General features: G+C 40.0%; 1 long non-coding RNA gene across 1 annotated transcript; it reads right to left on the reverse strand.

Moving 5' to 3' along the window:
* Positions 1–5,911: 5,911 nt before the first annotated feature.
* LOC311289751 lies at positions 5,912–10,179 on the reverse strand. The gene is made up of 3 exons (XR_014627219.1): positions 7,070–10,179; positions 6,819–6,985; positions 5,912–6,643 (listed from the first exon to the last, which is right to left on the reverse strand). It is a non-coding gene; the product is annotated as an uncharacterized lncRNA (long non-coding RNA).
* Positions 10,180–14,703: the final 4,524 nt, after the last annotated feature.

The raw sequence follows: 14,703 nt of genomic DNA on the forward strand, positions 1-14,703 counted from the left end.
AAATTATATACTTGGCGGGGAAGCGCTTTCCCAGAAATTACGAGATTGCTGAAATTTAAGTAGCTTAATATACCTTAGAGAAAAACATTACTGATGTGCATCTTGAGACAACACAATGGCACTGACATATTTTAACAGGACAAGATATAAATATCAATATCGCGCCAAATATAACGGCAAGTTTTTAACCTTTTAATATCCTCGCCACCGACCAGTGGACCTTTTTATAAGAAAAAAAAAAACTGTTTACCTTCCGCACCACCTTTCTGGATAGCTATCAGGTAGCTTTCGAGTCTAGCGGTGGCCTACCTGTTGCCGCTAGCAAAACACCTGCTCGGAGACTCCCTGGAATTGGTCATCGCTGCTGCTACCGCAGTCGGAAAAGTCTCCTCCTGGACAACCTGGACTCAGCTTGTCCACGCCATCATGAAGTGCACCTGGGAAGCCTGAAACCACCCATCGGCGCTGCCGCAGAGTTGATAGTCCTTGTAGCTAGCATTCTGGCTACGCGGCTAAAAACAACCTGCACCTCTTCCACGCTGCCGCCGGCACCTCCACTATGTTGAGTTACTCCGTTAACCAGCTGATGAATCTCAACAGTTTCCTCACTCCACCGTGCACTGCAGTGCTTAAACAACTAGGACTTCTCCGCCGTCGGCGCTATATCCATAGAAGTTCCCGCAGAAAGTTTGTCTGCTCACAGACAAGTCTTACCATCCCGGCTCTCTGGTCAGCAACGCGAACTGTCGCTCCACGCACACGTCATCAGAGTGCTGTCTCCTATCGGATAAGTAGTTTGCACGTCTCCATGGCAACACCTCTGAGTGAGCTGAATGGAAAACGTGGAGTGGACTCCCGTCTGCTATGACCAGTGCAAAGATTTGTTGCATCATTAAGTAGCAAAATCAAACTCTTAAATGCACAGTCTATTACAAACAAATCCTGCCTCATTCATGACCATATCCTGGATAAATCTCTGGATTATATGTGCATTACAGACACCTGGCACCAACCAAATACCTTTTCTTCTTTAAATGAGAGCTGTCCCCAAAGATATAGCTACCTCCAGAAAGCTCGCAGCACAGGGCGTGGTGGCGGCCTGTCAGTCATCCATCGCAGCGATCTGGAGCTATCTCTGCAACCATTACCTGAACTATCTTCATTTGAATGCCTTGCATTTAAATGTAAGTCCCCTTCCCCTGTGCTGTTCCTCCTCATCTACTGACCACCAAAATCAAACCCATCATTTATCACTGAGATGTCAAGTCTCCTCACAACTTTCTACACATCCTCCACCGATGTTATAATTTTAGGTGATATGAACATCCATGTTGACACCCCCTCCTGCCGTTTTGCAGCTGAATTTCTTCAACTACTGGACTGCTTTAACTTAAAACAACTTGTTGGTGTCCCCACACACACCAGGGGGCATACCTTGGACCTGGTCATTACAAACTCTGCCCCTCTCACCAACCTGCAGGTGTATGACCTAGGTGTGTCTGATCACAAGGTCATTTCTATGGATTTGCCATCCCCATTCAGCCTCTCCAAGCCTAAAAGGAATATCTGTTTCAGAAACCTAAAAAACATAAACCCAGAACTCTTGGCAGCAGACTTTCAGCATCTTTCTACACACTTTTCATCAGCCGACGAAGCAGTGGACTACTACAACAGCCATCTGAGCAGCCTCCTGGACCTCCATGCCCCTGTTAAAACAAGAACAGTCACCTTCACCCGCTCAGCACCCTCGTTCACAGATGGGCTTCGTAAGATGAAGGCAGCAGGGCGGGTCCTTGAGCGCCGTTTCGGAGCCTCTGGCCTCACTGTCCACAAACAAATTTACCGGGAGCAACAACAAAAAATATGCACAGTCCCTCAAAGAGGCAAGGTCACAGTTTTACTCCGATGCCATCAGAAGCAGCCCAGGAAATTCCAAGCAGCTTTTTTCCACTATAAACCACCTTCTCAAACCACAATCTCCCCCACTTACTGCCACTACAGAAGAGCAGTGCAATAAATTCATGGATTTCTTCACGTCAAAAATTGCACATATTCGCTCTGCCCTTTCTGGTCCTCCCACCCAAAATGTTCCCCCAACATATACCGTCTCCCAACCCCTAAACTGCTTTCCTGAGGTTTCATCAGAAGAGGTGCAAAACATCATCAGGAAGATGAAATCCTCCACCTGTCCCCTGGACCCTCTCCCAACCTCCCTGGGAAAAACTCATATCACTGTCTTAAGTCCCTTGATCACCGCTGTTATAAATCATTCCCTCAAAACTGGTCACATTCCAACTGTCTTAAAAAAATGCCATTATCACACCACTGCTCAAAAAACCCACTCTTGATCCGGAAGTCCTATCCAACTATAGGCCCATCTCCAATCTCTCCTTCATATCAAAAGTACTTGAGAAAGCAGTTGTCACCCACCTTCAGGACCACCTCATATATAATAACCTCTTTGAAAAATTCCAGTCAGGTTTCCGCTCTGCCCACAGCACAGAGACTGCCCTCGTTAGAGTCACAAACGACCTCCTCAAATCATCTGATGCTGGCTCTCCCTCCCTCCTCATCCTCCTGGACCTTTCTGCTGCATTTGATACTGTTGACCATGGCATTCTTTTAAACCGGCTCCACCTCACTACTGGACTAAATGACACTGCCCTCAGTTGGTTCAGATCATACCTCACAAACCGGACAGAATACATCTCCCTGGGCCACTCCAAATCAAATCCACACACAGTTACTTGCGGTGTCCCCCAGGGGTCAGTCCTTGGCCCCATCCACTTCATTCTCTACCTCACCAACGTTGGCCACGTCATCCCCATCAAAACTCAGCACCTGTCTGGAGGAGATAAAGGTATGGATGGAACACAACTTCCTTCAACTCAATAGCTACAAAACCAAAGCCACCCTGGTTGGCACTCCTCACCAGATCAAATCATCATCCATAACCAGCATCACCTTTTCTGGCACCAACATTCCCCTCTCATCAACAGTCACTAATCTTGTTGTAAAAATGGACTCCCAACTCACTTTTGAAGCTCATATAAATCACCTATGCAAGACCTCTTTCTACCACCTCCGCCCCATTCTCACCCTCTCAGATGCCGAAAAGCTGGTTCATGCCTTTGTCTCCTCCAGACTGGATTACTGCAACGCACTTCTCATTGGGATTCCTAGAAAGAGTCTGCAGAGGCTTCAATACATCCATAACTCTGCAGCTAGGATCCTGATGAGAGTGCGGAAACATGAGCACATTACCCCCATTCTTTTTGTTATCAAATTTTTATTGTTTAACATCGTTTAAACATGACATATCGAAGACAAACAATCAGCAATTACCCCAGTATGAAAAATAAATAAATAAATTAATAATAATAACAACAATCATAAATAAAAATGAATAAATCAATAAGATAAAAATAAATAAATAAATACATAAATAAATAAATAATAATAATAATAATAATTTTTTAAAAAAAATTAGAATATATATAGGGCACTATATCAGTGGGATAACAAAGCTACAGAAAAATTATATATAATGAATAAATAAACAAACATACAGAATATACTTCAAAATATACACAAATAATTGCTACAGATTATTAGAAAATATCCATAAAAAACAAAAAACAAACAAAAAAAAAACAACACAGTAGAATAGAGCTGAAAGAAATCTACGACAATTGGAATATATGATTAATAATAAAGAAAAAATAAATTAACCACATGAACAAGAACAATAAAAATAAAATAAAATGACCATGAAACCAGAGAGAGAGAGGGGGGGGGGGGGGGGGGGGGGGGGTATTAATTCAACTCAGTAAACCCTTGAGTTTTTCCAATGTTTGGGCCCAGAGTCTAATGGTGTCCTCTCTTGCGCCATGAATGCGTGCAGTGGACAATTCGAGATACACCACATCAATAAATGCGAGAACCCAATACTGCTTATTAAGAGAATGTGGAGGTTTCCATCTCGTTGCTACTATTTTCTTAGCGGCTGTCAAACCAGCTAAGAACACTCGTTTCTGAGTTTTGTTCAATTGGATATCAGAAAGCTCAACTAAAATAAAAACAGAAGGGGACAAAGGGACCGAAACGTTCAATAAAGTGGACAAACCTTCTTTAACCATATTCCAAAAGTAAGCAACCCCAGGGCATTCCCAAATCATGTGAAAAAAAGTACCAATTTCCACATTACCCCCATTCTTCACTCACTCCACTGGCTTCCCATCTCCACCAGGATTGAGTACAAGGTTTCCCTCCTCACACATCAATGCATCCATGGACATGCTCCCCCCTACCTCAAAGAGCTTGTCAACCCACAAAACACAACCCATTTCCTCCGTTCCACTCACTCAAACCACCCTCCACATACCCAGAACCAGACTCAGGACAATAGGAGATAGGGCCTTTTGTACTGCTGCCCCACATCTGTGGAATGCCCTCCCTGACTCCTTGAGGGCACCTCAATCCACTGACTGTTTTAAAAAAGGCCTTAAGACATTCTTTTTAGCAAAGCTTTTGGTCCCCTTTAGATGTTTTTTTTAAAGAACTGCTTATCTTTTTTGTTTTTAACCTGTAGCACTTTGAGATCTCTGATGAAAAGTGCGTTATAAATAAAATGCATTATTATTATTATAGAATAATTTCTCCATAGGCTAGACCGAGCGCTTCAGATGCGCCCTTTCATATGGGATGCAGCTGTAGTTTTTCCCCAATGCGGTATTAGTAGTTATTAATCCTCTGGGGTCGACAAACGCGCCCGCGCATTTTGCTGGATTTTCTTCACATTGTAGCACAATAAACTTAAATTACTCCATATTTATGGTCATACAGAAAAAAGAAATATGAAAAAATAATCTGTGATATTTCTACTTTTGTATGTGTCCACTTACAATCAAATCAAAACATTGTGCTTTTGTAAAATAAAGAAAATAAACAGGGTGTGCGTTCTGCCTCTCCGCCTCGCTGAACTTTTTTTTCTTGAGCTCGTCTATAAACTGAAACAAAACTCAGCGAATACTTGTCACACATTTATGAGCCATATATCTTTATAATCATTTAAGTGTGTACTTTTAAATGATCGGATTCAAACTGAAAACAAATATTCTCTGCTTAAGTAATTTGTATAAAACCAACAAGATGTCCAGCTTCTCAAATGCTTACTCATTATTTTTAATTTGACCACGCCCACACGCGCAAAAAGAGATTGACATGCAAATCGTCCACGCCTCACACGAACGCGCTCGTTACCTCAAAAACAAAGCACCAAACTTCACCAAAGTCTCTGCTTTTCGTCGAGTTCGGAAGACACGCCTTGAGCTTACATTGGATTTTCCTCAGAAGAAGAAGAACGCGATTTGAAGACAAGAAAGATGTAAGGTAAGAAATTCTTAATTATTAGTTTATGTTATTGTTGCATAAACTTCACATTGCAGTTGAACCGTTACTGTGTTTGTGGATATCTGCTCAAACGTAGATATGTATAATATGGTAACCATAATGTATCATATTTTGGAGCGAGCTCTGCTTTTGAATGTATCATATTTTGGAGCGCGGTCTGCGTTTGAATGTTTCATATTTTGGAGCGCACCATGTGTTTGAAAAGCAAAACGCACCAAACAATAGGCTACATGTTTTAATATTGTAATCAATATATTTTTCTCTAGCGTAGTTGTTACTGAAATCTTTTGGAAGACTTCATTTATTGTTATTATTATTTTATGCAGCACTGCACGTAGCCTATGCCTACAAGGCACAACAAACCTGGTGCTCATTATTGTTGGAAACATTTGTGTGTGTGTGTGTATTCTGTGAATTTTAAAAATACATTTTAACCAGAAAAATCTCAAATCTATTCCCAAAATTGTGCAGTTTCTCTTGATATTAGTATGTTCACAGGTTTTTTTTTTTTTTTTTTTTTTTTTTTTACTGGGCCCAGATGCAACTGAGCCCTGCTGACTTCAACATTCACACCAGTCTCTGTACATGAACATGGTAAAGTGAAAATCAAACACCTTGGAAATGAAAGGTATGTACAATGTTTTTAGGAATGGCACAAAGGTCTCTGTCTTTGGATCATTGTTTTCAATAGTGTGCTTTTTGTCATTTGTATCTTTGGATTATGTTGTGTTGTAAATAAATCCAAACAATCAAAAAGCCATTCTTTTTTTAATCTTCTCATTCTTTGTGCAAGGTTGCTCAGAATGACAGGGCCTGATAGCTCCTAATAGGGCCATTAGGGGAGTGTCTTTGTCTTTCTCAGGTGTGAATGCCATGCATATTAATGATGTGATCACGCCCCCCCCCACATAAAGCTTTCTTACACAAAACACGTCTTACAGTTTTTAAATCAATATATTGTCTTATCTGAATGAGCAGTCAGGGTGATTTTCAGATAGTTTTGGAGCAAATATTCTAGGCTACGTGATACAATATAAAATACAAAATATCAGTGAGATGGCAGCCGTCGACTGAGTCAGCGTCGCAAACCTGTTGGTAGACAACATAGTGGATAGTGGAAATATGCACTCAAACACTCTGGAGACCATCCCAGATGATGTCCCACCAGCAGAGAGGCTTTACCAGGGTCTCTGTTGTGGAGTCCATCCCGGTCCAGCAGCACCACCAGGGTCTGTTCAGTTCAATAAAAGTCTACATAATTTTTTCTGTATATTGTATCTGAATTTTTCTACATATGTACTGTAAATTTAAATGTTTACGTTGATTTTGATATGTTTAACGTATTGTTGTAAATAGTTGGAAAAAGTACTTTTACATAGCCTATAGAACAAATGATTTTCATTTACCAGTTTTATTTCTGTCTCGCCGCTGCTGCTGCTGGTGGTGGTGCTGGTGGTGCGGGTGGTGTGGGATGCCTCTGTCCCAACACCTCATCCATGAGGACAAACCAGGACCAAGTTTCAGCAGTGGGTTTCCCACTCACACATTTACCTGTCCCAGGACACTTGCAATCCTAAGGCAGAGCAAATGAACCATGGCTTGTTAACAACAACAGTACAATAAATCTCAGCAAAGATTTGTGTATTAACTTTCTTACTTTGTATTTTTGTTTTAAAGTTGTCCCATTTTTTTTTTTGCCTGTAAGGGAGTTACCCTCCCCAGCAGATCCATTTTCTCCAGAATTGCTCTAAAAAAGCAGAAAAGGGTACTTATGAAAAATATTAACACAGGGGTGCAATCTTAACATTAGTGCATTGTTAACACTGCAAAATATAACACATCAGGACATGCATACAAAATACTTCAGAAATCATATTTCTGGATACTCATAAGTGGTTAAAACCTTTGTAGACATAGCTTGTGTAGCTGGTGTGAATTATTCGTTGAAATGTTTTTGTTACATATTGTATTTTCTTTAATTTACTGTTTATACTAAGTTTTTCTACTTTTGTATTTAGAATGGATTAATGAACCTCACAAATTTTGTTCATATTATTGTTCATGAGTAAGAGAATATAACGTTAAAGTAGAGGAACTTTTCTTCGGGGGTTTGACTTCTCGTGTGGGAGGAAAGCCTGTTTCTCTGCAGAAGTCGGTGTTTGGATTTACGCAACTGGGTAGTGCTCCGAGACATTACTGGATCGGTTGACGGTGAATGGTTAAAACGTTTAAACAAAATCTGACAGATGATTCTGGGACAAAGGAACATTTGGCAGTTGGAGGTCGAAAAAGAGGAGAACTAAAAAGAATGGAGAAGCTGAAGAAAACAGCGGGTAGGCACAACTATGTTGAGAATGGGCCAGAATGGGGAGATCCTGATATAGTTGATAGTGATGGAAGCATGGAGATAAGTCAAGATGGTGGAAGAATGAGGGACAAAAGAGGAAATACTTTTGCTGAGACTAGTACAAAGAGGATCAGGAGTAATGAAGATTATGGGAAAGGAATAAAGCATAAAGGTCAGGAAGGGCTAGAGTTTAAAATCATATTGAGATTTGGTGAGGAGAAGGGAATTTCGTCAGTGAGTCCGGTAAAATTGACAACTGTCTTGAGAAACCAGATCTGGGATATTATAGTGGCCAAGGTGTTGAGAGATGGTAATCTAATGATCAAATGTAAAAACGAAGAACAGAGAGAGAGGGCTGGAAGGATTAAAGAAATTGGGAGGTTCAAAGTAATAAGCACAAGTCAAATAGAAAGAGGAAGTAAGTGGAGTAAGGGAGTGATTTGGGGGATGCCAATCGGAGTTACAATGAAGGAAATCAAATCAAATCTAAAAGGAGGAAATATAAAAGGCGCTCGAAGGATGCAGGTAACTCGGGAAGGAGTGAGGAAGGACACTGAGCATGTGGTTCTGGAGTTTGAGGAGGAAATGCTCCCAAAGAACTTAACACTAGGTTTCTTGAGTTATAGCGTAAGAGAGTATGTACCAAAGCCAATGAGGTGTTACAACTGTCAAAGGTTTGGACATACAGCAATTACATGTAAGGGTGGAAGAAGGTGTGCAAGATGTGGAGAAGATCATGAGTATGGTCAATGTAAACATGAGCAACCAAAATGTTGTAACTGTGGGGGAAGTCATAGTGTGGCTTATGGGGGATGTGAGGTGATGAGAAGGGAAATGGAAGTACAGCGAGTAAAAATTCAGAATAAGGTCACATATGCAGAGGCTGTGAAAATGGCTAGTAAGAGGGAGGGGAGTAATGAAAGAAACAGAGTTGAAAGACAACCCACAAAAGAACCAGACCAGGCAAAGGAGGGGATATTAATGGTTGATTTAAAGAAGATAGTCACTTTCATAGCAGGGGTGATAAATGCTACAATGGAGGTTAAATCCAAAACAGAGAGAATACAAATAATCGTAAAGGTAGCAGCTCATCACCTAGATTTTAGTGGGTTGACATGGGAGGAGGTGAAGAAATGAGCTTAGCAGTCAAGCAAGCCAGGAGCAAGCGTGGGTTGGATAATATTAATAATGGTTCTCTTGCTACAATGGAATGCTAGAAGTTTGTTGGCTAATGGACAGGAATTTAAAAAGTACATTGATGATCTTCCAAATAAACCAGATATCATTTGTGTACAGGAAACATGGTTGAGAACAAATTTAGATTTCAGGTTAGTCGGATATGCCTCTGTTAGGTGTGATGGGGGGATGGAGTAGGGGGAGGATGTGCTACATTTATTGGGAATGATATTTCATTCAGAGAAATGAGTGTAGGGGGGAAAGAGCAAGAATATGTTATTGTAGAGATATGGACAAATGAGGGAGAGTTTGTAATTATAAACTATTATAATCCTTGTAGGAAGTCAGAGTTGGGGCAGCTAACACAAATGGCAGGGATGGATGGTAGTAGGGTGGTGGTGTGTGGGGATTTGAATGCACATAGCACGTTATGGGGAGGAGTAAGAACAGATGCAAATGGTGAAGTAATAGAAGAATTGCTAGAAGAGAGGAACATGGTCTGCTTAAATGATGGAAGAGAGACTAGAATAGATGTGCATACAGGGAACACGTCGGTATTAGATTTAACTTTAGTTTCTAGGAATTTAGCAGGAATACTGTATGTGAGTGGGATCGATCAGAAGAAACATCGGTAGGTAGTGATCATTTTCCAGTATGGTGTAGTGTTTTATTGAGGAAAAATAAGAAGCAAGGGGAATTAGTGGGGAAGTGGGTATTTAGTAGTGCAAAATGGGAGAGATTTAAATATATATGTGAGATAGAAATGGATAAAATAGATCTAAATGAGGAAATAGAGGAGATTGATAAAAAGTTTAATACAACAATACTACAAGTTGCCAAAGAAACAATTTCTAAAAGTAAAGGGAAAATGAAGAGAAAGGCAGTTCCTTGGTGGTCAGATGAGTGTGGGAAAGTAGTGAAAGAAAGGAATAAAGCACTCAGAGTATTAAGAAGAACCCATAATTTTCATAATTTAATTAAATATAAAGAAACACAAGCAAAGGTTAGGAAAATTATACGAAAAGCTAAAAAGCAAAGCTGGCAGGCTTTTTGTGATAAAATTGGTAGAGCAACACCTGTCGGAGACGTGTGGAACATGATTAAGAATATGCGAGGAATAAGAAGGGAATGGCAGTATCCAGTATTGAAGATGGGGGAGGAAGCAGCAGTGTCTGATCAAGAGAAGGCAGAGATGATAGCGAAGGCACTTACTCTTATCCATAGTTCTGATAACTTAACGGAGGAGGGCAAGAGAGGAAGGGCAAAGACAAGATCAGCGCATGGTGACTTACTTGAAAGAAGGGTTGATACTAACAGTACAATGGATGCTCCAATTACTATGGAAGAAATGAGGAGGGCAATAGCAAGAGCTGGATTAACATCTCCAGGGAAGGATGATATTTGCTATGTAATGATAGAACATTTAGGTGTTTTAGCATCTTATAAGTTGCTAGGTTTTTATAATAAAATATGGGAATTAGGGAAATTGCCAGCTGGGTGGAAAGAAGCAGTAATTATTCCTATCAGGAAACCAGGGAAAGATTCGTCAAGTCCAATGAACTATAGGCCAATAGCACTTACGTCACATGTAGCAAAGATAATGGAAAGGATCATTACAGAAAGACTATCTTTTTATATGGAAAGCAGAGGAATTTTATCATCTCATCAGAGTGGATTTAGGAGGGGTAGAGGAACTATGGATCCTGTTATGTGTTTAGAAACAGAGATAAGGAAAGCACAAGTTAACCCCTTCCCCTTCACCCCCAATTTTGGCAAGTGCTGCATACATGAAATGCCCAAAATAAAAAGGTTACTGCTCATAAGTAATTCTGAATAGAAACATAACACACATACATTTAGAAAGCCAACACTTGAGAGTTTATAGTTCAAGACTCAAAATTAACCAGACTGTTATTAATATTGAGATATATAAGCTCAAACATATTTTGAACTAAAATAATCTGGGATCACCAGTGATCCCTGACTGGTAAGGGGTAAAGCATCTGTAATGACAGTGTTCTTTGATGTAGAAAAGGCATATGATATGGTTTGGAAGGAGGGATTAATGATAAAATTAAAAATGATCGGAATAGCAGGTAGGACATATAATTGGATTAAGGAATTTTTGTTTGAGAGAAGTATACAAGTCAGAATTGGGACAGCTGTATCAGGAAGATATATGGTAGAAAATGGTACTCTGCAGGGCAGTGTCATTAGCCCTATACTCTTTTCCATAATGATTAATGATGTTTTTTCTCAAGTTTAGGGGGATACCGGACAGTCATTGTTTGCTGATGATGGAGCCTTATGGAAAAGGGGAAGGAACATCAATCATATTAAGGGTAAAATACAAGAGGCAATTAATGTGGTGGAAAGATGGTCATTTGCATGGGGATTCAAGTTTGCAATTGAAAAAAACTAAGACAGTAGTCTTCACTAAAAAGAGAGGGGTCGATGTTCAGGTAAAGATGTATGGGCAAAAGATAGATTAAAGCTGCATTCAGTAACTTCGGGATTTCTTAGCTGTATTCTCGCTTTTTGCTCGCAGGTTTCTCTCTAGAGCTCCCCCCACAGCTTCGGAATAGATATTTGACAACACTGTTGTAAAAACTCGTTGGCGATTCTCAGACACCAGAGGCTAGTAGATCAACGACATCAAAGCAGATGGGACATTCTTTAAAACGTCTTCTTCATTCGGGTTCGAACAGCGTGAGGGAGCGCAATAATGACGGCATTTTAGCAGATTTCTTTTGGCCGTAAAGCAATTGTTTACATCGCGAGACCTGATATCACGCGAGACTTCCTGATGCGGCGGCCGGCGGCCCGCCGCCCCAAAGTTGCAAGTGCGTATTTTCCGCTCACGGGCACCAGGGGGGTGCGAAACGACCACCATTCAACCCGAAATAAGTAATATAACCATTCCAGTGACTCCGAAGCTGTTCAGTTAAGGTAAAAAAGTTACTTAGTTCACCTTTAAGTAAAAGTATTTAGGTTTTTGGGTATGTGGTTTGATGAAAAGTTGACATGGAATGAACATATCAGTAAGATAAATACTAAGTGTAAAAAGATACTGAATGTGATGAGATGCTTAACAGGGTCAGAATGGGGGGCAAGTAGGGTTGCTAGTAAAAATTTGTATACAGCACTGATTAGTATTAGATATGGGTGTATTGCTTATGGATCGGCAGCAAAAACTTGAGACTCTGCTGTGGGGCTGTAAAAACAACTCCTGTGGCTGCTCTTCAGGTTGAGGTTGCTCTGCATTAATGTCACTGCAGTCATTTACATCTCACAGTAGGCAAGATATAGTAAATGAGATTTATGAAACGTTGTACAGAATTAAAAATATGACCATGTTGATAGCATTTATGTGGACCCCAGCTCACAGAGGGATTAAGGGAAATGAGGCTGTGGATGCATTAGCAAAACAGGCTCTGAAGCATGAGGAGATCTTGTGCGTACCACTCAGTAAATCTGAAGCCAAAGGAATAATCAAAAGAAACATCATTAAGGAGTGGCAGAATAGTTGGGATACAGGAAATACAGGGCGACATCTCTATATACTACAGAAGGTTGTGGGCACGGGAAGGACAGCTAGAAGAAACAATGAAGAGGAGAACATCTTGACAAGGCTGAGGGTAGGGCATCCTAGACTTAATAAAACATTGCACTTAATAAATAAGCACCCTTCAGGATTATGTGAACACTGTCAAATAGAGGAATCAGTAGAACATGTAATTCTTCACTGTCAAAAATGGAGGGAAAGCAGAAAGCTTGGACAGGAAGAATTAAGTCTAAAAAATGTATTTGATATTGAGGTAGGGAAACTATTCCATTATTTGAAAGAAACTGGATTGATCAATAGAGTTTAGGGAGCAGGGAATATATATATCATTTTTATTTTATTTTTTATCAAGGGTAGGAAACTCTGGCCCACACTCCAACATAGTAGGTGGCGGTAATGCACCATAATGCTGGTGCCACCCGCCATAAAACGTAACAAAAAAAAGACTTTTCTTCGGGTCTTTGTTTGGGGTGGGAGCGTCATCGGTGGAACATCTCCGGGGTTTCCCCTTGGACATGCAATATGCAATTGCATCAGTCTATTTGCGCGAGGCTGATGAGCGCATGCACTTCGCTTCTCTCGTGAACATTCTTCTGGTATGCTGATGTTTATCGTCGGATGTAGGACGTTTCCTGTCAGATGTCAAATAGACATTTAGAAGATGTCTTTAAGATGTAATGATTTAGAATGTATGTTAAACTGACATCTTAAAGATTTCTATCAGATGTTAGTAAACAGCAGATGCTTTCCAGATGAAGTGATCTTTAACAGACATCTTGCAGACGTACGTGTGCTATGTTTTAAGGGGTAAGAATCCATTTTGATGATTCGCGACGCACGTGGTGAGGCCTGCACATGGTATGGTGCTAAATGTCTATTGAATGTTTCATTTGGATGTTACTAATGGTGTAATAATTGTTTATTTTTTTTCATTATAATGTGTTATGTCATATGAATATTTGAATTAATGCATGTTTGAATGTAATCTAGTATATAAAATATTGTAATATATTACTTGTATTATACACTATTCGAGTGCATTGATAAGAATGTTAATGTGATGTATCATAAGGAAGACAAGAAATTTATATACTGTCATCAGTTTTTTTATTTACCTGTATTTTTTTGTTTTTTATTGTACGATTGTTCACTTCGCTTCTCTCGTGAACATTCTTCTGTGTCTACACGAGAGAGTGAGAGAGAAGCCATTGCCCCGGTGCCATCATCCACTGATGATATTTGTCTGTTTACAGATTAAAAGATACTGGATCTCATCATTGAGTGGTCGTTTGGTCCTTGTGAGTGAGGGTGTCCAGAGCCCAGACATGTTACACTTGCATGACAGCACTACAAAAACACATAAAAGTGAAACCCCATTGCCTTATCTACTGCTTTTCTTATTGTTGTGGGCTTTATAGTGATATTTCTTATAATACACAAGTCAAGTGAGACAGACAAGTGCAAATATTACAAATAGGTTGTTGTCTTACCTCCAAGCCACACTGGCGGAGTTTTTCACCCCGGTAAATAAATGGTAATTTTCAGACCGCAATTTAATAAATCGAGCTGTCTGCTCCTTGCTCCATGAAACAATTATTAAACTAATATTGGCACAAGTTTTGCCTCAAACCACCTGACAAATGAAGCCACGCAATGGTGACGAAGGAGTTAAGATGAAGTTTATAAGAAAGAAAAACTCTGGTTTCGCATTGCTTTTGAATCAGGGTAGCCTTCGTCGCACCGCGATGACGCAACCGGCCTTCGAATACGGCCTTCGAAGGATACAGAATTGAATTGGGATATCCTTCGTCATCCTGGGGTGACGCAATCTGCCTTCAAATACGGCCTTCGGAGGATTTAGCCTTCGCATTGGGACACAGCTTATATGATTAGTTCATCTAGTCTTTTGGGTCTGAGTCCTTCGTTCTTTTGTCTCGTGACCGCTGGTATCTCGCTACAAATACTACAATAGATTCTTATTATTGACTGTGTACTTTTTTAGAATTAGGAATTAACATACAAATTTGTGTTTTTATTAATATATATATACAGTGAGGAGAACAAGTATTTGATACACTGGAGATTTTGCAGGTTTTCCTACTTACAAAGCATGTAGAGTTTGTAATTTTTCTTCAACTGTGAGAGACGGAATCTAAACAAAAATCCAGAAAATCACATTGTATGATCTTTTAATAATTAATTT

The sequence above is a fragment of the Rutilus rutilus genome, assembly GCF_951802725.1.
Source record: "Rutilus rutilus genome assembly, chromosome: 4".
Classification (NCBI taxonomy): Eukaryota; Metazoa; Chordata; class Actinopteri; order Cypriniformes; family Leuciscidae; genus Rutilus; species Rutilus rutilus.